The sequence below is a fragment of the Sorex araneus genome, chromosome X, assembly GCF_027595985.1.
Source record: "Sorex araneus isolate mSorAra2 chromosome X, mSorAra2.pri, whole genome shotgun sequence".
NCBI classification, from domain to species: Eukaryota; Metazoa; Chordata; class Mammalia; order Eulipotyphla; family Soricidae; genus Sorex; species Sorex araneus.
This window is the reverse complement of record NC_073313.1, coordinates 320,921,822-320,949,018: the sequence shown is the minus strand read 5'-3', so window position 1 is coordinate 320,949,018 and position 27,197 is coordinate 320,921,822. Positions and strand designations below refer to the sequence as shown.

General features: G+C 36.1%; 1 long non-coding RNA gene across 2 annotated transcripts in view; it reads left to right on the top strand.

Moving 5' to 3' along the window:
- Positions 1-24,729, top strand: part of LOC129400045 (uncharacterized) — a 34,994-nt gene extending 10,265 nt beyond the window's left edge. Inside the window, exons 3-4 of one of the 2 annotated variants that reach the window (XR_008627387.1) lie at positions 2,124-2,193; positions 24,492-24,729. This is a non-coding gene — a long non-coding RNA (uncharacterized LOC129400045). The remainder of the gene's footprint in view (positions 1-2,123; positions 2,194-24,491) is intronic. The other variant, XR_008627386.1, reaches the window with a different exon arrangement.
- The last annotated feature ends 2,468 nt before the right edge of the window (positions 24,730-27,197 follow it).

The window sequence follows — 27,197 nt, the reverse complement described above, 5'->3', positions numbered from 1 at the left end:
ACTGATGGGCTAACCAACTGGCCACTTCCTCTTTTAACAAGAAAGAGGTGGGTCTCAGTGTCTGATCATTAACCCAGCCTCAGCCCCAGTGAGTCTTTCTGCCTAGTCCTTGGAATGGTGCAGCTGTTGTCAGTCACAGAGGAAAACCGTGGTTAGGAACTGCTTTGCTTTGGCGGTGGCTACATGCCTCTACACAGGGGAGGGGAAGGGAGTAAAAAGGGGAGGAAATAAAACTCTCCTAAAAAGCAAACACCATTTTTGGATGCTTGGCTCTGTTTATGTATATAAAATGGACATTATGGTAGAGTGGAAAAGACCCTCATAAAAATCCTTCTTGAAAACTATTGTTGCTGACAGCCGTGACCTCTGTGAGTCTGCATGTTTACCCATAATTCATAATTAACAAAGACATTAGAACTGCCACAGGAGAATTCTGGGCTTTATTTCTTTCTAACTGGGCAGTACTAATGCTGGAAGTGCTCCCAAATCAGTGATTTAACATTTCAGGAAATCTTGGAGAGGCAGCAGAAGCCTCCTTATATAGCTCATACACTGGGACTTTGGTGATACAGATACGGCCGAGATAATTATTCAGCTCTCGTTATTGCTGTAGCTCTGCACCTGATCCCCGAGCCATTAGAGCACTCTGCAGGTTATTACAACTATCAAACATCAAGGTCTCTTTTCTAGTCTCTTGACTATGTGGTTATCATTTTACTTCTTTTAAATCCCCCATCTGCATAGAAAGCCTCTGAGTTTTTTACTGAGATCTCTTCACAGTCTCCCCCCCCCACTTCTTCATTGCTCCCCAAATGGAGGCCTTTTCTTACCAGCACATTAGCATAAAAATATAAACCTCTGCTCCTCCACTTGTATTGTTTATACCCTCTCGCATGCTTGATTTCCTCTTTGAGGCTATGCACACCTACACTTTAATTTGGGCAGCAAATGAATCACTGTAAGAGAATTCTCTTAAGGAAAGCATGATAATATAATTTTGGGTGATGGAGTTGTTGGTGCCCATGTTTAATCTTCCACTTAGTCGAGGACCTCTTGTCTTCATTGTATGTTTCTATCTATTGCTGCCCTATCTCCAATGGTGCCAAAAAGAAAAGCAAATTATAAGATACTATAATGACAACTTGCAAAAGGGAGTTTTGTGTTGCAGATGTATTTACAAATCATTACTTTTTAATCTCTTCACCAGAAAAAAAAGACCTTTTCTTAAAATTTATTGTGAACAGCATTCTTGCTGAAATATATTTTCAGTTTTGGTCACAAGCAGTGGCATAATAAGGTTGTTTCTAATACTTTTCTAGACAAACTGTATCATCAAAATCAGACAGCTCGAATAATCTGGGCACTGTGTCAGCTATCTAGGGGCAGGCGGTCACTTATGATATATAAAGATAATGCCATAAATTAAGAGTCTAAAGCAGACCTCCGTGGATTGCATCTTAAGTGAAAACAAGTTGCTATTTTTGTGTGTTACACTCTCCCTCCTCTTAGATTCTTTATTTTATGTGATAGCCAACAAACACCTTTTTATTTTCAAAGAAGATAAGAGATAAAGGAATGGGAAAAGATTTCCACCCACTGCAGGCCTATCTGATGAAAAAGCTAATCCACGGGGGGTAAGGGGTAGTCAGAGACAGTATGGTGGGGCTAAGAAACATATGGCTTCCGTACTTAATATTACTTCACAGTCATCCCACACCATATTCCCTTAAATGGGCATTAGCTGTATAGCCAAATTAGCAGACAGTAAAATAAATTAAAATCGAGGCATTTCTTAGCCACACACACAAATGATAAAACAGAACTTAATAGTACCTATCCATTTTAGTGTGTGTTACATATAAAAATTGGAATACAGAGGGGTTTCAAGGAGAAGCATTGCTTTTTTATTGGCTAAAAAATTAAGGAAATCAATTAAAACAAAAGTTAATTATCAGTCTAAGAGGAGGAGCCATCTGATGGCTTTTACCTTTAGGAAAAAAACTGGTTCATTTTAAAATCCTTTACTGCACTTTTTTATTGAACCAAGGGCATTTTAATTATTTAAACAATCGTATTCTCTAGTCTTGTTAACTTACTGGTACATGTGTATTTTTCTGCCTTAGGACCCAACACCAAATGGATATCTATTAATGTAAATCCATGTACATAGGATTAGATGCCAACCATAAAGTGGTATGTAGCCATTGTTGTGAGTTAAGTTTTTGTGTAATCAATAACAGTGGTAAGAATGCTTTATCCTGGGCACTTTGCATTACTGTTGAATTAGTTTAATACTGTCAGGGGTTTTCTATTTTGTATGTACTTAACTTTTTATTAATATGTATACCTCTCTATTTGTAATGTTATTAGGATTTTTGAGTTAAAATCATTCTAATTATCCAGTATGACCCTCTTATTTAATGAAAACCCAAATAATTTGCTCAAAGAACCCAAATACCCTGTTCAAAGTCATACAGTCAACTATTTTGTGGTTGACCTTGGGTCTGGTTTCTTGACCTTCATCATTTTTTTCTGAAACAGATTGATGCTTCCAGCATTTATATAGTTATTTATATCCCCCTCAAAGCAAGGTAAAGCACTTGTCAGTTTTTCTCACCCAAAGAAATTATGATTTGTTCTTAGCTGTCCATTCTCTCATTGGTGAGAAAAATGCATACATTTGCAAGATGGCGGGCCAGCAATATGGCAAAGGCCTTTTCTTGTATGACAGCCAACTGACCCCTAAATGAATTGAACCTATGACCCTCCATCCTCATTAGCTCCAAAAAAAGCTAACTAGCCCAGAAACAATTGTTACAAGCATGCTACAACACAAATCTACCATGTTATTCCTATGGGATTAATTAGAGAGCTAAAACAATGCTTTATCTTTGAAAGACATACAAAATCATATTTTTATGTTCTTCTGGCTTGTGAAACCTATTGAATTTTTATGCAAAATTTTATGTAAGAGCAAATATACATGACTCTTGGGAGTAGGTTACAAGTTTTCTCAAAATTTCCCTGTTTGTGTGTGTGTGTGTGTGTATGTGTGTATGCATGTATGTATAATCCAAAATAGGCTATAAAACCCAATTGTTCTGTTCTATGCTCCAACAATTTGTGCTGATGCCATTCCTAGGATTGGTACTTTACCAAAATCACAGGAATTGCATTATGCTTCTCTAAACTGGAGGAATATATTTATTTTCCATTTATTCTTGAAGAAAAGAAGACTAGTAAATGAATATACATATGTGAGACTTATAATTTGCATTAAACCTCTTACTATTAATTTCTGATATAATAATAGTGTATGCTTCATGTTACTCTGAGTGGATATGAATGTCACCATTCAACTCTGGAGTGATGACTTTTGTGTACACTGAGAAAAGCAGGCAGTTGAGTAGACTTGAGTGTGGAGAAGATGCTAATATCCAGTAAAATGAGAATAGAATAGGCAAAGAAAACAGTGCTTAAATATTTGGCTCTAATATTTAACTTTAAAGAAATGACAGTAGGACCTTTCTGGTCATCATGGGGTTAAAACACTATAAAGAAACTTGCATATGTACTTTGTTATCCAAGAGACAGATAGAGAGTTGTCGTTCTACTGATATATTACATAAATCATGGTGCCAGCCAGAAAAACAACAGATGACCAATTTGTACAAAGCATTTTTTCCTTATGTTACATTTATTTAAAATACATTAAATCGTTGTGCTAAAATTGAGGCAGCTGGCAGTCCAGGCAACCTTATAAGATTTGTATATTCTGGAGCCAGGCCCACTCATTTGGAAAGGTGGATTTGTTGGGCTAGTATATTTGCTTAGTCATATGCCAACTTATTGGGGAGCAGAGGTAGTCCAGAATTTATCATGCACTTGTTTTTGTTTTTATCAGAAATTTAAAAAAAAATGGAAATCAGAGAGTTGATATCCACTTAGTCCTAAGTGAAATAACTGACAGTGCCAAGACTCTGTTCAAAAAAAAAAAGCTTGTGGGCTGGAATCTGAGAAATCTGGTCAATTTCCATGGGCCTCTTCTCTTCTATTATTACATTTGTTGACATTGGTACTGTGCCTAGTGGAACTTGGGAGTAAAAGTCACATCTAAGTTGAGGGAATTATATTATTACCATTTAAAAATAATTTTTAGTTTAAATATCATAGCTTACTATTGATATTTGAAGATGTTTTATAGCTGCAGAGCTACTACACCAACCCCTCCACAGTGTGACAAGATCCCTGTACCATTGTCCCACAGTCCCTTCATCTCCCATTCTCAGCTTACTGGGTTCAAGTGGTTTATATTAAACTGATTCAAGCATGGAATTAATTGTTGGAGCTTCAGTATTTGCTGTTTTTCATTTTTTTTTTATTTTAATGCATAGCTTTTTATCAGATTCCCTTTTGTTCTTCTTCCCCTCTCACCCCTACCTCCCAGCCCCTTTGGGGCCACACCCAACTCTGCTTGGGGTTTATCTCTGACTCTGCATTCAGGGATCATTTATGGTGAAGCTCTGGGTATGATATGTGATGCTGGAGATCAAACCTGGGTCTGCCTTGAGGAGAACACCCACAGGTACATCTCTCTGGCCCCAACTTTCTTCAGATTCTTCACAGGGCTAATACACCTCTCAACAAGGTAATCATCACTGGTAAAAGTTTTATATATAGTGCTTTACATTAGTTTTGAGTGTCTATTTTCAACCACACTTAAACTAAATCTGGATAACCCAGTGCCAGAACAGAGAAGCTCATCTCAAGTGATCCAGTTTCACATATCTGCAGATTCCTTAATGACTGCTTAACCTCTAGAAAATGCAGTGATCTGGATTCTAATAGTATAAATACATGCATATGGTAATCATTCATATACCTGTTTCATCACATTTACCTGTTTCATCACATTTTTCCTCTATTGACCCAAAATCAAACAAAAAACTTTTTATGAAGATCTGTGTTTTGGGCTGGAGTGATAGCACAGCGGGTAAGGCGTTTGCCTTGCACGTGGCCGACCCGGGTTCGAATCCCAGCATCCCATATGGTCCCCTGAGCACCGCCAGGGGTAATTTCTGAGTGCATGAGCCAGGAGTGACCCCTGTGCATTGCCAGGTGTGACCCAAAAAGAAAAAAAAAAAAGATCTGTCTTTAAAAAATTGAAGTCACCAAAAGTAAGAGGAGTTTAAATCCAATAACTATTTTTGTGTGTCTACTATATTCACAACATGCTTGGGACATATTTGGAAAATTCTTAAAGGCTTAAATACATTCTCTTCTGAGGATATTGAATTAAAGCATAAGAAAAACACAGAAAAAACAGCCTGTTCTCTTAGTTTATGATTTCAGTGGAGAGACATATTTTGGGAAGATATGTAAACAGTTGAAGAATAGTTTTAGACCTTGAATTGAACTCGAATGTCAAAATATATGAGACAAAGATAGCTATGAGTAGCTAAATAAAAACTGAGGTAATAAAGGGTCACTTTCTTAAGATGGTCCTTATGTAAAGTCCCTGTAAGTGAGACTAATGGAAGTGATAGGAATTGAAGTAAATTTTAAACAGTAGAGATTTAGATGTATAGAATTAGAGGAACGTTGCAATTGACTGAGAGTTAAATCATGTTAATAAATTTACATCAGTGCAATTAGAATTAATGTACAGTAAATTTTATTTCTGAGTACTTTGTAAAAAGATACTCCCAAATATTAGGACCACTCCTGGAAGTTATCAGGGAGACATGCATGCCAGGAATTGAACCCAGAGCCTTGCATATACTAGGTTTGCATTCTACCATGTGAGCAACATCCCTGGCCCTATTTTGGAAACCCTTAAAAGAAAAAAGAAATAAAAGAAGGACTAATAGAGTACTCTATTTCAATAAGAACAAGAAGGAGGGAAAGGAGGTAGGGAAGGAGAACAATGAGAAAGAAAATAATTGAATGAACTTTTTTTTTTTAACAGTTTGTGCTTCAAAGTAATGGGTCAACCTTTCCTTGCTTTCACCAAGAGTGAGTTCTGGAATTAAAATGTACTTGCTAATTGTATTATAATAATATCCAGAGATACTAAAATCCAATTAGTGGAACATATATATATATACATATATATGTATATATATACATATATACATATATATATGATTACTGAAGATCAGGAACTTAGGATAAGATGTCCCCAATAGGTGTCAGAGCAATAGTACAGTGGATAGGGCATTTGCCTTGTACATGGCCAACCACAGTCTAATCTTCGGCACCCTATATGGTCCCCTAAGCCTGCCAGAAATAATTCTTCAGTGCAGAGCCAGGACTAAGCTCTTAGCACTGCTAGATGTGACCCCAAAACAAAACAAACAAAAGATGTCTCTGATAAGTAACTTTGGTTGACTTTTTAAAGATGGAGATAACCTAGAGACTTCTTATTTTTATTTCAATAAATATTTATATATTGTTAGTTAGATCTGTTACATTGTACATATGGAAATATTAAAGTATAGTAGAATAAAATAGAACATATCTATTATTAGAATCCCCAAAATTAGTAGCCAGTAGTCTCCTAAAAAGATTGTTACTTATTAGTCTAAATTTTTAATTAATTTGAAATCATACTAAGCTATTTTTATTATTTTTGTGATACATCTTGAAAATTATCAAGATTTTAATAGCAAAAAGTAAAGAATTAGTTCTCATCTTTTTATAAAATTATCAGAATCAAAATTTTGTTTTAGTTTAGGATCTCAGTTTCAGATAATATAGATCTCTTTTCTTGACTTCTTTGCATTTCCTCTCCCATTCTCTCTCTCTTCTACTCCTTTATCTGATAATGAATTAGCAATCTTGAGTTATCAGGGGAAATTTTCTCATTAAATAGATTGCATTTTCTGAATATTGACAAGATAAAAAATTGCCAGCAACTTATAGTCCAAATAATTTTTATCCTCTCTGTATACAGAAAACTTGGTCAAGAATTGCAGCAAGATATAGAAATTAAGTATTCAGGTAGTGAGGAAAAAGGAATTTGAATTTTATCACTGCGTACTACTTTTACATGCTATAGCTATTACTGTAAATCTTTGAGTCCCAGTTTCCTCATCTGTTAAATAGGTACATTTATGCTTTGTACAAGTTACAAAAAAATAAATGATATATACAGGACTTTACACATTATGGAGCTGCCAAAAATTTTACCTTTGATATAACACTAACATTTGACTTAAGGATTGGCTCTTATTCTGACCAGGGAATTTGAAAGATATGCTATTATTAATACACAAACAGAAAGATGCATACACACATTAGAAAAGAATCCTAGTTGATTATATAGACTGCATCTTGAGGAATAGTGGGCACTTTGGTATGGAGAAGTTTTTAGAATTAAAGTTTAGACTAAGCCTTACTTCTTTATATCTGGTCCCTCAGGAATCCTTCAATTCTTCCTCAGCACGAAGTAACTTAGTCTAGCTGAACTGGCTGTGACTTTAAAAAACAAACAAACTCATGGGTAATAAATCCCTCAAACTGGTTAGTATGAGGCATTTGGTAGTTATCCTTTCTCAGAAATTTTTAATATATCCTTTGTGGTGCAATCCATGTCTAAATACTAATTCGTTAAGCTGAAATCAAATAATTCTCTTGGGTACAGAACATGCAATTTTTTAAGTATGAAAGTAATGATTTATGAAATGGGCTAAAATAGGTAGATAGGATACCTGTCTTAGAAATTTGCAAAGATATATACTTGTCTCATTGGCTATAACTGCAATCTAATAAAAAAGGATAGATTTTAAGTCTTTAAGTGGTACATGGAGACCAAACTATTAGAATTAATGAGCGTGAGCGGCTAAAACCTCAGGCCATGCTTTTAAGATAAAAAGCTTGATTCCTGCCCTGTCCCCCCAAAAGAACTTTACTCACTGTATTTAGCCAAAATATTTGAAAATAGGGTAGATAGTGTGCTAAAAGCAATTTCCAGATATTAAGAATGTTCTGATATTTAAGGTGAAAAAATGCAATGCTAAACTTGAGCTTTTAAAACCGTGTGTGTATGTGTGTGTGTGTGTAACAATCTTTAAATGTTTCCAAGGTAATATTATCATCCAGGTAGATAGCATACAGAGTGAAACTTGCAGTTATCTTGAAGATGTCTACACATGTCTTTAGAGGACATTCTCCAAAGATTCTGCTATTATAGTCTAATATCTAAACTCTTGTTCATACCTATTCCTTTGTTTGTTTTTTTTTTTTGAATACTCCCAACTGTGTCCAAGTTTTTTCCTCGGTCTGTGTTCAGAGACCAGTCTGAGAATTCTAAAGGGACCACATGCAGTGCTAGAATCAAATGGGGTCAAACTGCCTGCAAGGCAAACACTTACCAGCTCTATCATTTCTCTTATGATTAAGAGATATTTATCTCTTAACCATAAGAGATAAATATCTCTTATGATAAGACATCTTATATCTCTATAAGATAAGACATCTTCAAGATAGCTGAAAGTTTCACTCCTGTGTTACCTACCTGAATGATAATATTATCTTGGATTGTCAAATACACACACACACACACACACACACACACACACACACACACACACACATGGTTTTAAAGCACCATACCTTAATTTTTTTTCTAACGAGTACCTCTGAACTTCATTTTTATGTTTCCTATCCATTATCCATACTCCAAAAAAACTATTTCTTTTCAAATATATCCTACAAAAAGCAGTTATTCTTTTAGCCATGCTGAGGTGGAGACACTGGCTCGAAAAAGACAAGAGATTTTGAAGTGAGAGCCAAAAAGTTCTGGCATTTCAACTGTATACCAGAGACTAGAATCTAGGGCCTGTTCTTAATGTGCCTCATTGTTATTATTGTGGCCAAAATATTGTGTAAACTCACTTCTCATTTGGAGAACATGGAACTGTGTTTCGGAATTCAACATCCACTGCTCATTATGCATCTATATACATCTCCTCTCAGAAAACAAACTTAAAAAATAAGAGTCAGACTTTCAGAGGTTGCTTTTGTTTGGTTATGTTCGTGCCAGAGTTTTAGAAAGGGGACTGAAAACTGGAGACATACGGCTGGTTTTATCTTTCTTTCCTTGAGCCTTTTTCACTGCCTGTCTTTAGCATCTCCGCTTCATTGCCCATGTGTCACCTGTGCTTAGTCATGAGGTGATATATCCTCTTCCATTCCAACAACATTGATCTAAGTCTCCCCCCTTCCATTTTTTAATAAATCTTAGTGAAGCAATATAACATTCCAGGTCAGTCCTGTAGCGCTGTTCTGGCCTCACCGGAGTGGCTGCTGCAGAGCCTGGAAACTTGCTGGCACAATATTGCAAAGTGACTCTGTGGGGGCTGGACGACTTCCAGCCAGCAGTGAACCACGGCCAAGAAACGCCAATATGGATAATGCAAACAAGAGAGATTTGGGGCACATTTCGATTTAACCATCTGATTTAATTGACAGAATAAATGCACCTGTCAACGGGTAATATTCTTGTGATTAGTTTTGGCTGTGATGATGAGATGATGTTAAAAGAATGTCAGAACAACCTGTCCTGGGACTCTTATGCAGTTTTGAGTTAGGGAAGGTCAGTTTTATTTTTTAGCTAGTTCAAAGAAGTAGGATTATCCTCTTGTAATATGATGGCATTTTCTGGAGACAGTGAGCATTTTATATGGTATTTTCCCCACTCTGTGCTTAATGTTCACCACAAATGAGACCAAGTAGGGGAGAGAAGCATACAGAAGTAATTGGCTTCTGAATCTCTATGGCTACAGAGGACAGTCCCCATTTGGAAATGGAAAACTCTAGATATTAAACCTGAGACTACCACTGTCTGGTTTTGTCTTTCTCCAAACTGTGGTTCTTTTGCTACCAGTTAGAAAGCTGTTTAGAATTTTGGTGGGGTGAAAATTCAAAGAGGCCTTTACATGGAAATCCTGTTGCCTTCAGAGAAAAATACTGTAATTGGTGAACTTACAACAGGTATTTTAATTAATAGTCACTCAATTTTTAATCAACACTTTCTAATCTAAATCCAGTCTCTTTGGAAATTTTGCTTCTAACATTACTTATTATTAAGTAACTTTGGGGGAAATGTCAGTGTGCAATCTATTTTCTCCTTATCACTATTGAGCTTTCTTTCCTTCTCTGAAACTTTAAGTTCCTACAATTTTCCTGACATCTCTCTTCTTGATTTTCTCATTGGCACCCCTGTCTTTGCTGATTCTCTCTAGTCTTTAACCAACTCTCTCTACTCTTTAACCAATAGTCACCTCCTATTTTCTCCTCCCTTTTATTTATTCCTACAATTAGTTACTTAGTTATATATGAATTGGTACTTAAAACCCTTACTAAAATCATTAGTCACTTGGAATATTTCATTCTACCCTCCTTGAATTAGATTCTTGTTGGAGAAATTTTAAACATCATGCTTGACTCATTGGCTCATTGAACATGGTTTCTTCTGAAGACTCCTAACACCCATTTCTATGGTGATCCTCTCATTTTCCCACAAACACCTCCTAAATTTACCCAGTAGAGCAAATACTATGCTTAATTCCTGGCCACATAATCAACTGCCAGGAGGATATATCACAGACTGAATGTATTTTTCTGACTTTCCTATTTATGTTCTAATCATTACTGCTGTTAACCCACAGTCTGAAATCATGAAGCTTAATGTTTTAAATTAGAAATTTCTTTGAGTCTCTGAATGAAACTAAAGATTTTGCCTTTTTCATATAAATAAGCATATATATGTATATATACACATACTTAGTTTTCCTGAATTTCATTCACTAAAAGATTAATAACTATTTTATGATTAATAATCTCTATTATGAGGGTTTAAACCTGTCTTCCTTACTTCCTACTACTAGTGGCTTTTTATATACAAGAATTGGTACTTAAAATTAATAGTGAAAACCGGTATGCCAGTCTACCCTCCTTGAATTAGAATCCTGTTGAAGAGATTTTATATTTTTTTATTATTTTATTTTTTAATTTTATTGAACCACTGTGAGATAGTTACAAGCTTTCATGTTTGGGTTACAATAACACAATGATCAAACACTCATTCCTCCAACAGTGCACATTCCCCACCACCAATATCCTGAGTATACCCCCACTCCCACCCTCCTCCTGCCTCCATGGCAGACAATATTCCCTATACTCTCTCTCTACTTTTGGGCATTTTGGCTTGCAACACAGACACTGAGAGGTCATCATGTTTGGTCCATTATCTACTTTGGGCACACATCTCCCATCCAGCCATTATTTTCTTGGTGATCCCTTCTGTATGCCATCTGCCTTCTCCCCTCTGCTCATGAAGCAGGCTTCCAGCTATGAGGAAATCCTCCTAGCTCTTGTATCTACTGTCCTTGGGTATCAGCCTCATGTGACATCATGCTAACTCATTGAATCAGATATTCAAATAGAGGTCATTTGATCAGAAAGAAGGAGTAACTGAGTCCAATCACATCACACAGTTGCTGAATTTTCTTATTCTGTTATTATTCAACTTGGGTAAATTGTAGAATTTATTATGGAACACTAGATCTAATCATTCACAAATTTTAAGACTGGCAAAATTGCATAAAATAGAAAAAGTAAAGACAAAAACCTTGATAAATTTTTGAAAATTTCTCTTGTTTTTGGTACCAGATTGAGGAGAAAAATTTTATTTTATTTCTACTATATTAAATACAAGAGTGACAGTGCAGTGGATAGGACAAACATTTCCTTTGCATGAGGCCTGCTAGGGTTTGATCCCTCATACCACAAATTTTATTCATTTATTTTCTGGCTTTTGGGGTCACACTTGGTGATGCACAGGGGCTACTCCTGGCTTTGCACTTGGGAATTACTCTTGGCGGTGCTCAAGGGACCATATGGGATGCTGGGAATCAAACTCAGGTCAGCTATGTGCAAGGCAAATGCCCTTCCCCTGTACTATAGCTCTAGCCACTGCACCCCCATACCACATATTGCTTCTGAATTTAACCCTGCCATGAATAATCCCTGAGCTCAGAGCCAGGGAAACCAATAAAAATAAATAGAGTAAAATGAATTCATCAGAAACAATATATCTCAAATACCACTATATTTTTCCCATAGGGAGAATTACATTATCACACAACAGAAGAATATAGATGTGTAATTTATCTTATTCTTTCTACTTCTCATTTTTGTATGGATCTACTAACAGATGGCTGGTTAAAGAAACTTTGGTACATCTATGCGATGGAATACTATGCAGCTGTAAGAAAAGATGAAGTCATGAACTTTGCATATAAGTGGATCAACATGGAAAGTATCATGCTAAGTGAAATGAGTCAGAAAGAGAGGGACATACATAGAAAGATTGCACTCATCTGTGGAATATAAAATAACAGAGTAGGAGACTAACACCTAAGAATAGTAGTATATAATACCAGGAGGTTGGCTGCATGGCTTGGAAGCTGGCCTCACATGCTGGGGGAAAGGCAGCTTGGATAGAGTAGGGAATACCAAGTAAAATGTGCTTGGGGACCCCGAGCGAGAAGAGAGAAGTGTACTGAAAGTAGACTAGAGACTACTGTTCACACGATGGCTGCTCAATACCCCTATCGCAAACCACAACACCCAAAAGGAGAGAGAACAAAATGGAATGCCCTGACCTAGAGGCAGGGTGGGGTGGGGGGTGGGGGACAGGAGTGGAGGATGGGAGGGATACTGGTTCATTGGTGGTGGAGAATGGACACTGGTGGAGGGATGGGTTCTCGAACATTGTATGAGGGAAACACAGGATGAAGATGGGTAAATTTGTAACCGTACCCTCATGGTGACTCACTTATTAAAAAAAATCTGCATTTAAAAAATAAACCGAAAAAAAAATAAATAAAATATTGTTTAAAAAATTATAAATCAGCTAATCGTCATTAGCACAGAACACACAGAATATTCATTCAGAACAGGAAAATATTTTATTGCATTAGCCAAATTTATAAATGTTTCATAGAATGTGTAATATGTATTTTTAAAATAAGTAGCAGCTAAAGCAGTTGAAATATATTATTTCTGATAAATTTTAAGAATTTGAACATTACTAATATGAGTAAAATTTTTGAAAATTTCTTTAGATAAATAGAACTTTTTACATTCAATACTAAATGGATATATTGTTAATAGTTATGAGCACAGAAGCTATTTTTTTCTAGATTTTTGGGTTGGAGCAATAGCACAACAGGTAGGGCATTTGCCTTGCAAGTGGCCGACCCAGGTTCAATTCCTCCGCCCCTCTCTGAGAGCCTGGCAAGCTACCAAGAGTATCTTGCCTGCACTGCAGAGCCTAACAAGCAACCCATGGTGTATTCAATATGCCAAAAACAGTAACAAGTCTCACAATGGAGACGTTACTGGTGCCCGCTCAAGCAACTCGATGAGCAATGGGATGACGGTGATAAAGTGATACAGATTTTTGGATATAGGTGGTCATCTCAGCCTGAATTAATTTAGTCTTGTCAGAATATTGTCTTATTCTTTTACGGACAATATTTTATGATATTTATTTATTTTGCCTTTACAGGTCCTATATTGTCTCTGTCTCTTTTTTTTTTTCTCCTTCTGGTGTTTTCTCCTCGTCTGTCATCTTTATTTCCTTTATATATATGAAATATTCTTAGTTCATATAAAGCAGGCCAACGTTGGATTGTTCTATTTGCTGTAGTTTCCAATTCCCAATTCTAGTAACTAAATACTACACAAAGTTAACAGTTTCCATATAGATAATAGATGGATCTATAATATTTGCAGAATTGAAATATAGTACCCCTAAGCTGTCAAAATTTATTTTTATTTTTGACCATTGTTTAAAATCCATTGTTAAAAAATTTATTTTTATTTTTGACCATTATTTAAAGAGTCTCTTGCCTGCCCGCCTGGCTGTCTTCCCCGGGGCCCATCAGAGGGGATTGGCTCCAGCTTCCCTCCCAGCCCCGAGCAGAGCTCCGGGCGACTGAAGACCTCCAAAACCTGGCCACAGCCATGCTCAAGGCCCCTCTCCACAAGTTCGGACAAGCCTAAGGCATGAAGGTACTGGCAGGGGAACCCAGGTGTGTATAATCCCATCAATGTCCAACATCCAGAGACTTAAAAGCAAACTCCCAGAATCTTATATCTTATAACCTACTTCTCCCTCTGGGAGAAACTAGCTAGCTACTGAGAGTTTCCTGCCCACATGGAATAGCCTCACAAGCTTCCCGTGGTCTATCCATATGCCAAAGCCAGTAACAACCTGGAACTCATTCCCCTGACCCTGAAAGAGCCTCCAATGCGGCATCGTTGGGGAGGTCAAGTAGAGAGAGGCTTCTAAAATCTCAGGGATAGGACAAATGGAGAGGTTACTGAGACAGCTCGAGAAATTCGACTATCAACGGGATTTCGTGATCTTGATTCTTGTTTAAAATCCAAATATGCTTTATGTTCAATAACATTAGAATCAGCTGCCATGTACTAAAATATAAAATAATTTTGCTTAAGTATTTTTAATAATCACACTCAAGTAATATTAATCCAAATAAATATTAGCACTGTAAATAAGAAAAAATGTTGAGGGACTGGAGTGTTAGTACAGCAGGAAGGGCGCTTGCCTTGTATGTAACCAACCTGGGTTTGATTCCCAGCATCTTATAGGGTCTCATATGGACAGCCAGGGAAAATTTCTGAGTGCATAGCTAGGAGTAATCCCTGAGCATGACCAGTTGTGGTGTCCCAAACCAAAAAGCAAAATCCAGAATAATAGATAATTATTTAAATTTGGAGGCCACACCCAGAGGAGGCCACACCTAGAGCAGGCCACACCTAGAGCTTACTCCTGGATCTGCACTCAGAGATCACTCCTAGCAGGCTTGCTGGACCACATGAGGTGTGGGGTTCTAACCCAGGTTGGCCGTGCACATGGCAAGCGCCCTACTATCTGTACTATCGCTCTGGTTCAGAAAAAGATTTTTTTAACTGGGTAATACACTCCAATCAAGTTGAAATTAATTTAATTAAAAGTATAGTAATATACTCAGGTATTTGGAATTTTTAATTTACAGTTATTAAAGTAACCTCACACAAAATTTACCTGTGGTTTCCTATATTAATTTTACTTATTTCTTAAGTCAGAGTGTTTAATTTCTTTTGCATGTTTTTATTCTCTGCCCTATTTTCACTTTAGTAACTTTGGTTTACTAGGAATTTATCATTTAAATTTTTTGCATAATAGAAATGAATAAAATGTGGCTATTAAAATATTGAATTGTTGGTGTAGTTGATTCCTGGGGTTTGGGACAATATCTTAAGATTGGTTTTATTACATAATTAAATCAGAACATCAAAATATCGAGCATAGAAAACAAAAAGTAGATTAAAATACTTCTTTGAGTTATTAGTATGTAATTACCTTCGTAGCAGAGTTTGAAAAATCAGAAATAAAGACCTAATACTCAAAATAAGAGATAGAATAAACTATAAAAATCAATAGGAAAGTTTAAGATGATAAATTGCTAAGACATCCAAAATAAATTTTTCCCTGTGAATTATTCTTTCTGCAATGACATTGCCAAACTATCCATTTAGAAATGCAGTTTTAGCATTATGGAAATGGTCATTTTGAAATAAAAATGAGAAATGATTTCTTATATTTTAAAGTGGTTAACCCAAAATTCATATAACAGATTCTCTACTGAAATACTCACTACTTGGGAGAATACAACCTAAATGCAATGCACCACATATTCATCTGTGTCCTGAACATTGAATAGATAATACTTAAAAAATTTGTACTTTGTAATGAAGAAAGAGTTCTGTGATTCTTACTTGGGGGTTATTAAATTTATACTAGCGGCATTTTATTCCACAAAAATTGAAAATATCAGCCTACAATAAACCAATATGTATGATTTAGCAGACACGATAATTTAAACTTATAATTTATGAGGACTGGAGAGATAGTAGAGCAGGCAGAGCACTTGCCCAGTACATGGTTGACTCAAATTCATTCCTACCAGAAATAAGCCCTAAACACCACTAGATGTGACCTGAAAATCAAAAGAAAAAAAAAAAAGATTGAACAGCCAATATCGGGCATCAGGATGAGAGTAGGGAATGGAAAGTTTTATTTTTAAAAGTTATTTCATTGCTTCTGGCTCATTGTACTTGGACTAATATTTGATTGGGATGGATGTTAACGTAACTTTAGCTTCTCTATTTCCTTGTTCATTACATAAAAACAGCTTGCTTCTTTTAAACCTATTTCTATGATATGATGTAGTATCTGGAAGTTTAGTTGGAGAAGAAATTAAATTTTTGTTAAAAATTATATTTTTAGCTATAAAGAGAATTTTTTAAAAACTAAGAACTTTTCGGATTCAAGAGAATGAACATATGAGCAAAATGTAGTTTTGTATTTATGGCAAATGGGTCAAATGCATACAAACTGCATTTGATTCATATGCAGACTACAGTACCTCAGATATTCTTTTTCTCTTTGCTTTTTCCACATGATACACATGGGTTAACCATTGTATAGAACTATAAAAAATGAAAGGTTTTTATATTTTTTAATTTTGGAGTTCCCATAATAAAGACAAAAGTGATATTTTATTGATGCACATATTTTAATTACTCGAACAGATTATATCTCCAATGTTTAGGTGTCCTATCTTCAAGGTTCTCTGGGACTTCTGAAGTCTGGCTTCTGTCTGGAGAGAGTAATATAGTAATAAACAGAGGAGACATGAATTCAAGGCAAATATCCTTCTAGATTTCTCATTGAGTCAACTTCAAGCTGCTCCTCTGTTCTGAAGGACTGAAAGAACAGAGTATGTTCACTTATTCCTAGCTTAATGCTTTCAAATAGGATATGAATCTGCCCTGCTCACCTTCCAAAAAGCTAATCCCAAATCAGTTTATGGTATTAGCACAGTAAATCACTTAATGGTTTTTGAGGCATTTTCGTGAGAATTAGATTTTACTGTCTCCCCGCCCCCTTCCCCCCACCCGCCACACACATACACACACACCCCTGTTATAGTCTACGTGGTAAGATTCTTATTGAAACTTCTTATAAACTATAAAAAGGGAGGCTTGGCTTTTCCACTCTGGAGAAGCAGCACGTTCTCTCTTAAGCCCATATCCCACTCTCTTTCTCACTCCTCACATTTCTGAAATTAAATGTCTTTCACTAAAACTATTTTATTTCAGAAAAAAAGTAAAAGGAAACTTGAGGCACTAAAGTTAAAGGATTATTTTTATCTCTAACTCTGATATTATGATCATGAAATCCCGTTAATCACCGATTTCTCAGGCGGGCTCAGTAACCTTTCATTTCAACTTTCCCTGAGATCTTAGAAGTCTATCTCAACTTGGTCCTCCCAAAGATGTCGCACTGGGGGCTCTTTCAGGGTCAGGGGAATGAGATCCAGCTTGTTACTGGATTTAGCATATGAATATACCATGGGAAGCTTGCAAGGCTGTCCCATGTGGGCAGGAAACTCTCAGAAGCTTGCCAGTTTCTCCCAGAGGGAGAAGTAGGCTAAAGATATCTTCTGGGAGCTTGCTTTTAAGTCTCTGGATGTTGGCTGTTGATGGAATTACACACACCTGGGTTCCTCTGCCAGTACCTTCATGCATGAGGCCTGTCCGAATGTGTGGAGAGGGGCCTCGAGCATGGCTGTAGCTAGGTTCCGGTGGTCTTCGGCCGCTGGGAGCTCTGCTCGGGGTGGGGAGGGAAGCTGGAGCCCAACCCCTCCGAGGGGTCCCGGGTAAGACAGCCAGGCGTACGGGCAAGAGACTCTCTGTTAGCCTGAAAGTAGTGAGTGGTCGCAAGGTCAACTTTAAGTCAATCTGCAGCAAACCTGCAGCAAACTCTGATATAATTTTTAGATTAAAAATATGATCAAATTCACTGTATAACAGTCATCCCATTGCTCATCAATTTGCTCGAGTGGGCATCAGTTACATCTCCATTGTGAAACTTATTACTGTTTTTGTTGTATCAAATATGCCATGGGTAGCTTGCCAGGCTCTGCCATGCCGGAAGGATACTCTCTGTAGCTTGCTGGTCTCTCAAAGAGGGGCAAAGGAATTGAACCCGGGTCAGGCACGTGCAAGGCAAACGCCCTACCTGCTGTGCTATCACTTGAGCCCCATGATCAAATTACTCTATTTATTTAATTTATTTTTGTGATGCACTGACTGTAGCACTGTCACTGTAGCACTGTCATCCTGGTGTTCATTGATTTGCTCCAGCAGGCACAGTAATGTCTCCATTGTGAGACTTTGACATATTGAAATACACCACAGGTAGCTTGCCAGGCTCTGCCATGTGGGCAAGATACTCTCGGTAGCTTGCCTGGCTCTCCGAGAGGGACGGAGGAATCTAACCCGGTGGCCCGTGTGCAAGGCAAACACCCTACCTGCTGTGGTATTATAACTTATTTAGAAAGATGTGAGGGGAGAGAAAGAAAGAAGTATATGTTTGAAAAAGAGAACATAGACTTCTTTAGAGCAGAAATAAGCAAGCAAAGAAACAGAGACAAGCAAGGTAAGTGTTGAAGAAAGGACATGGGTTTGAAGAGCAAGTCCTAATTGGATTTCTGGAAGAGCTTTTATATAATTCTTCCATTTTTTTCTGGAGTTTCGTATACATAAAAATTAATCTGGGTGTTGTCACAGAAAAGCCTTGCATTGCTGATTTTCTCATACTCTAGTACCTCACACTATTGAAGGTTTCTTCTCAATCTCAGCTTTTTCTGTAGCTTCTTTTCTGAGTTGGTCCTCCCTTCTCTGGGTGGGGCCTGAAATGTCTGCATCCGGGTGGTGACTCAATTTCTCCTCTTCAAGGAGCTCAGGATTTGTATCTTAAAGGGATGTGGTCTTTATGCCCTTGAGCTACACTTCAGGGCTAGGCATCTCTTACATTTTATAATTCCCAAAAGTACAATTTCCATCCCCACCCACCTATCCACCTTACATTTACCCCCTTAAGCATTTCATCCTTTCATCCTGAGGGTACATGGGGGAGGACCATAATGTATGCCAGGGATCCAACTCAGATCTTCTGCCTGAGAAGCAAGCACCCTACTTTCTCTATTATCACTCAGGCCCCAGTGTTTGTTTGTTTGTTTGGGGGGCTAACACATGTTGGTGCTCAGGGCATACTCCTGGCTCTGTGCTCAGGGATCACTTCTGGTGGGGTCCTGGAGACTCTATGAGATGCCAGGTGGGCTGCAAATCCCTAGCCATTTAAATCTTGAAGGGGTACATGAATGAAGGTCTGTAATGTGTACCTCACTTCATGCAGATAAATGAGCACAGACCCTGCCTACGTAAACTAGTGAAATCTAATGCTAACATAGTAATCATGGGGCCCAGGCAATATTCCATTGAATTTTAGAGTTGTCAGTCTAAAAGAAGAAATCAGATAGATTTGAACATCTTTTTGAAAAGATGTTAGGCCTGAAGGAAAGAAGTTTTCCCAGATCCAAAGAGATCAGAGAGTTTAAGTGAAAACAAAAACCAAAATCACAATAGTCAGTTACAAATCCAGAGTTAATAGAATCCTGTGATCTCTAAAGGCCCTCAATTGTCGTCTGGTTTGAGGTGCTGTGAGTTTAAGAATAGCATGTGCATGATCTTTTATCCAGATCTATTCATCCATCAGGAAGGCTATACATTCTGTTTTCTGAAAGATACATTTATACCAGGGATTACACTCTGGGCCTTGTGTTTGCACAATCTATACTCCACCTGTGAGTTGTATTTCCTTTCTCTGAATATACATATTTTATATATAACTTTTTATATATTTACATAGAATTTTTTATAATTGATGTATGTTTTGTCACTTGCCATTTGGTGCCTTTTAATAAAAAGTTTTTATCAAAAATGTTTATATATTTTATATTATAACTTTTTATATCTTTAATATATCATTTTTTGTATTTGTTGTTTTGCCATTTGCTATTTAGTTCCTTTTAATAAAAAGTTCTAAATTTGATGGTGTGTGATTATATTGATTTATTTTTAAAAATAAAAATGTTTTCCCACAATAATGTAATATGATATTCTCCTATATTATGTTATAAAAGTTTGAAAAAATTCTATTTTTTTAATATTCCAAAACTTATGTGAATTGTTAATGAATAATAAATAAAATATAATCTATGAGGAATTTCTAATTCCCATAGGAATAAATCTTCATTGCTATTGTATGTTAAGAATCATGGATAATTTTTTCCCCCATTGATATTCAGTGATGAAGCTTTACTTTTACTGTATCTCAATGTATTTTTGCATTATCTATCTCGTTCTAGTCACCTACTTATTGTCCAAGAACCACAGTGACAGTTTGTTTCCTTGTCTATGACTTACTTGATCATAAATGTTATCATTTTGAGTTATTAATTTACATTTTGGAGGTTTCCTTCAGATACATATATTTGCCTCTCAGCTATTAAACAGTTTTCTCTTTGACACTTTTTTTGGTATTATATCATGACTAATGGTTTACAGACTCAACTTCAAGATTATCTTATTAAAATATTCTATAAAAAATAGAAAAGGATTCAGGAGTTGAAGAGATAATACAAGAGTTAAGGTACTTGCCTTGCATGTATTCAACCCCAGTTTGATCCTAGGCAGAGAATGTAGTTCCCTGAACACAGGCCAAGAATGACTCCCTCATCACAGATTTAGGAGTAAGCCAGTGTGACCCCAACAAAACCATAATAGAAATGGGAGTCTCAGATAAGTTACTTGTTCTTTTTAATATTAATAACAAGTATATCACTTAAAATTATCTAGGTATATCTTGAACTTTTACAGTCATCTATTATGACACTCTCTACTTTTATCATATTGAAATTAATATGAGATTAAATATTGACACCAGGGTATGCGTTACATTTAAATTTACATTTAAATAATCCTAAAATAACATGAAAAGGTAATAATACTTGCTAATTTAATATCAAGAAGAAATGATTATTTTTATTGAATTTACTTTTTTTCATTACTTCTAACTTGTTTATTCCAATATAAATGTTTTATAATCCATTTTTATCTCTCCCCATTTCATTTGGGGGGTGGGGGCTATCACTGAACTGTCTCATCCCTCCCTGAAGTTTTCCTTGTATACTTGTGAATATACAACCAGGATTAAGCCCAGAAATTTTTTATTAAAATGAATTTGATTCTGTTTCTTTGTTCAGAAAATACTAAGGTTATAGACCCAAACCAAGACATTAGCGTAATGCTGAAAGGAACAAATTTCAAATGCATCTCATATTTAATTTTTAAATTTTTAAATTTTATTTTTATAAGGTTGTTCACATTAATTGATTACATTCACTATTTCAACCCCAATCCCACCACCATTATTTTGCATTTTCCCACTACCATTGAAGCTTGCCTGCCACAGGCAGATGCTAGATACTTTATTTTCTATGGCTTATTATGAATATCATGAGAGGCTCACAGCCGCACACTCCTGAAATTCTAAAATTGTAAATGATTGGGGTCCAGAGGCATTTCTCTAGGGAGCCAGTCCATTTTGAGATTCATTTATGAGTCTCTGCATCAAGGCCATTAATGCGCTGAGATGGCACCCAGATGCAGTTTGTGGGCATGACAGCCAGGACCCAGAGCAGGCGGGGAGACAGGAAGAAATGGCCTGTCCCGGCAGCCACCATGTTGACTGGCTTCTTCTGCCCCTACTCCTATACCTGGGTTTTTCTTCTGGAAATTTATGGCCACCGGGATTTCATGTGGAGTAGGCAGAGAGGAAACTCCTGCTCCATCTGAGGTGCCCCAGTGGATTTGGCTTGACACAGGGTCTGGAGAGACCTCTGGTGAGCTGCTGTCTTCCAGGATTCACAGCTGAGTCTCTGGATCAAGGCTGTTAATGCTGCATTTTATACTTAAAGGCCTTTTTTTTTTTTTTTTTTTTAATTTTTATTAAATCACCATGTGGAAAGTTACAAAGTTCTCAGGTTTATATGTCAGTTATACAATATTCAAACACCCATCCCTTCACCAGTGCCCAAATTCCACCACCAGAAACCCCAGTTTACCCCCCGCCCCCACCCCCTACCCCCTACTGTATAACTAATGAATTTCACTTCATTTTTTCTTTACCTTGATTACATTCCATAATTCAACACAAAACTCACTATAGTTGACATAACTCTCTCTCTCTCTTTTTTTTTCTCTTTTTCCTTTTCCATTTTTTTTTTTAATTTTTCCCCCTCATCCCCCTTCCTGCGCCTCATAGTATGGTGTACTCCACGCCACGTTGGCCAGCGTGGGGCTTTTGCTTAGCTCATAGTCCAGAGGTGGCTGTTACATTAAGAACCTTCAATATTTCAACAAAAACTTACTGTTATTATTTGGAGTTTCCCCCCCAAGTCTGACCTGTTCAAATGGAACCCTTTCACATTGATGACAATTATAAATGTTAAGTCGCGCGGACGCGGCAGCGTCCGCGCGGTTTTGGATTTCTGTATAAAGTCCTGGGAAAATTCTGCCAGAAACCAATTCCTAAAACTGTCTCTGGTTCCCGCTTGTTCCACATCCACCGGCTCTGCAGGGGCATGGGCGCCCGGGCCGAAAACCCGGCCGGCCGGAGCCGAGCACGGGCCCGACTTTAAAGGCCTTTGTTATGTCATTATATTTTAGAACATATCAGTTCTGGGTCAACAAGACAATGTTTTTTTTCCTAAAATGACCAATAACTGGGGCTTGAGTGATAGTACAGCAAGTAGGATATTTGCCTTGCATGCAACCAACCCGGGTTTGATCCCTGGCATCCCATATAGTACCCCAGAACTGCAAGGAGGGATTCCTCAAGCAGAACCAGAAGCATTCCTTAAGCATTGCCAAGTGTGATTAAAACAACAACAACAACAACAACAACAACAGAAACAACAACACAAAAATTCACCTCTGAAAATCCAAAACCAAACAATTACTGAAAAATAAAAATTCAGTGATGTTTTCTTTTTGGCTATTTTGTTTGGGGGCCACACCCAGTGCTGCTCAGAGCTTACTTCTGACTGCATTCAGGGATCACTCCCCACTTTCTGGCTGTGCTAGGGTGACCATAGAGGGTGCTGGGGATTAAACCTGGGCCACCTGGCTGTGTGGAAGGAAAGGACCCTACGGGTTGTGCAATATCTTAAGCCTCCAAAGCATTCATATTTAAAGATGAAGTTTTGGTCTAATTCTTTTTTCAAAAATTTTGATTAATGATACATAGAAAGTGAATTTTGTAATTATAAAAATGATGACTTGAGAGATAATACAGGGATAGAACACTTATCTAGCATGTGGCTAGCTCCAATTTGATACATGAAACTTCATACGGTCCCCAAAGCAGTGCCTGGAATAATCGCTGTGTACAGGATAAAATTCTTAGCATAACCAGGTATGACCTCTAAACATATATCACTATATTATTTAAATTATTTTACACCTTAAATCTGAATAGCTAACCTCTTTATTTCTTGGTCTTAAATAATCATTTATTTTCAAATCAATAATTCAAAATGATGTCAGTTAATCTCATATCTTTATCAAATATATGTATAAGCAAACTGGAAAACACAGATATAACATAAATTATTATGTTAATTTATATTATATATCGCTCTGAAAAGAGCTATTGGGTGACAAAAGGACATCGAAGTACCTACTATTGCTAAGTAGTAGAAACTTTACTATTAGAGCAGCTACCAAACTGCAGCTAACATTGGAGGGCAGAATGTATAGTCTTACTCTTAAAGGGCTTTGCTTTGGAATTTTCTCTTTCCTATTCCCAATAACCTCCAAGTGAAGATTAAATATGTAAAATTTGAAGAAAATTAGCATACTTTATTCCAATATTTTAGTATTTATATCAAGTGGATGATGAAAAGTCTACTCCTAAACTTTCAGTGTAATCCTTCAGGAAATGATGTATTATATGCTGATATAATTTAGAACTTGTTTACTGCCACAAAATAAATAACAAATGACTTTTAAGTCCAAGATGTTGTTTAACTTCTATAGATAATCAGAAACATGATAATTAAAACTAGAAATCTTCAACATTTAAAAATTTCTCTTCTCATATATCTGTGTGGAATGTGAAAAAAAAAACAAGGAAAAAAGGTGTATAATTGAGAGTTACATTAATCTAAAATTAGGTGTCTTGTTTAAAGCTGAAGTTTATTCTAAAAATATTGAGTATTTATTTTCACAAGTGGGCTTACAACTAACATTCATTGTATCATTGTATCAATGAACACATCAAAAAATAGTCATTGGTTGTTGTTCTTATAACTTTTTCCACATTAATTTTTTTATGACTTAATTTGCTTTTCACATTTCACATTAAAATATTTTCCCTTAAGTTATTATGTAATATTACATAGAGAGAACATGAATAATGGAAAATCTTGATTTTTTTTAAGAGTGTGAAATTTCAAGGGCCAGGAGGATTGCCCCATACCTGGAAGCCTGCTTCATGAGTGGAGGACAGAAGGCAAATGGAATAGAGAAGGCATCACTAAGAAAATGATGGCTGGAGGAATCAGTCGGGATGGGAGATGCATGCCGAAAGTAGATAATGGACCAAACATGATGACCTCCTAGTGTCTGTGTTGCAAACCAAAATGCCCAAAAGTAGAGAGAGAGTATGGGGAATATTGTCTGCCATGAAGGCAGGGAGAGGGTGGGAAAGGGGGTTATATCGGGGATATTGGTGGTGGGGAATGTGCACTGGTGGAGGGATGGGTGTTTGATCATTGTGTGATGGTAACCCAAACATGAAAGCTTGTAACTATCTCATGGTGATTCAATAAAATTTTTTAAAAAAAAGAATGTGAAATTTTTACTCTAGGGATCTGCCAAGAAGGATCTGATGTTTGATAATTGTAGACTTTAAAATTTTAAATTCCAAGTTGAGCTTAGGTCTTTGATTTTTTTCTTTTAATGTACTAATCCTGATGAGCAGGCAGCTTCCTAATTCTGGTGGTATATAAGCTCATATTTTAATTCAGATTTCAACTATTTTCTTAATTTTCAATGTAAGGTCATTCAAATAAATATTTTGTTACCTTTATACATATAAATTGAAAGTATAAGGAGAATATTTTTGTATTTCTCTCTGCCTCATTTGTAGACAAATAGACATGCATTCTAACCTAATATTCTTGTCATAAAATGCAAAAATATTATGTTAAATGTTGCTAATATTTATCCACAGAACAGAAAATATTCATACATTTTCACAGATTTTATTTTTAAACCATAAATTTATAGGAACTTTAGAAAGTGCAAGGAGATCTCATGTATACTTCACTCATTTTCTTTTAATGAAAATAACTTACGTATTTATAGTACAATATAATAATCAAATAATTGATCTTGAAAAACTATTTTCTGAAGAGTGACCATTAATTTAAAGCAATAATTCCATGAATGTTATAGAAACCTCAACTATTTAAACTGACTATATACACATCAGCATACAAATACTTGAAATAGGCACTTATTTTATATTTACTAATTTGTATCTACCAAATGTCAAAACTAATAAATATATTTATATACAGATAATGATATAAAATTAGTCTTTAAAATTTAATCACACACAATTTTCAATATTTTAATTTTTGACCCATAAAGTGACTGCATACTAGAAAATGGTTGAAAATATGGATGAGAAATAATTAAGAGAAGCATTAGGAGTGGTTTTGTAGTAGATCAGATGAATGAGTTGTTATAGAGTTCTAACAATCTGTAAATTCTGACAGAATTTTAATATAGTAATCGTGTATATGGGCTTAATTTTCTAAAAGAACATTCCTGAGTGAGTCTCTTTTATTTGATATTTCTAGAGTTATTCCTCAACCAGAAGTTCTTTTGCTCATATTCCTTAAAAGCATATGAATTCCTTCTTTTGTTCTCTCCTAACGTCTACCGAATATATTTACAAAATCAAAATTTCCAGGAACTATGCTGGAGAATATTGGTATTACTACTTTAGACTAAGAAAAATAATGGGATAATTAGCACCAATCTTAGAGAACATAAAGTGTCTAAAACATTCAACAGAGCAATAGCGTACCAGACTTTTTGAGTATCCAGCAAATTCTATAATCTCTAGCTGTTGAGCAATTAGGCCCTGAAAGGCAATATCTAGTTACAAAAAGATTAGTCTATATTTCAGAGTGTAAGCTTTTCATCAGGATTTCATCCCATAAGATATAAGCACAACTCCCTGCAAAGAACAAATGTTATTTTCTTTAAAATTGAAATTTAGAGTATGATATTCTAAATTGGTTGCATCTGAGACTAAACAAATTATTAAGGTTAAGCCAACTAATGACATCTAGAAAAATAATGAATACATTGAGAGAGAGAAGGGGCACACATGTATACAAAATAGGAGACCACCGAAATTCTATTTAAATTAATCTGCCACTTCTGATTTAATTTACTTTTGAAATATTTCCCTCCTTGGAAATAAGAGCTTTGGGCAAAGATATGGGCAGTTCAGAGTCTCAGGTCGAACTAACTCAAAGAGTAACTGAAGGTTGGGAAGTATAGGAACTCTGACTTCCATCTGCTCTAATGACAATTCAGTGGGATTGTCATGGAACACAGATTTCAGTGTCTCTGGGGAAGGCTTACAAATACAATAACCCCATTTAGAGTTATGTCTGTAGCTGGTCATCTGGCATGGCAGAGTCATCCGGCTGTCTGTCCTATGGGACTCTGCACGATACTGATCCATTCTAAGTCATGGTTTATGTTGTTTGTCTGCTTAGCTGGTGCCAACCCAAGCAAGACCTAACTCTTAGTGACCTTGATAGCCTACTCTGAATAATCACACCAGGCAGCTAAGTTTCCTCCATACTTTTAATAATAAAAGAGCAATTTTTCTTTTCATGTGAGATTTCCAATGATAACTGGTTCAAGGAAATTGGGGGGAAGAAAAATATTACTCAATTATTACTCATAATTGAGTAACAGCATTAATTTTAAAAAGTTAGTGCTCAGGTAGAGATTTTGTTTTTGTCATTTCCCTTATTTTCACCAAAATTATTAGAATACTCACTTTTAAGCAATAGATTATTTATAAGGAACACTTTTATTCCCTTATAATACCTTTA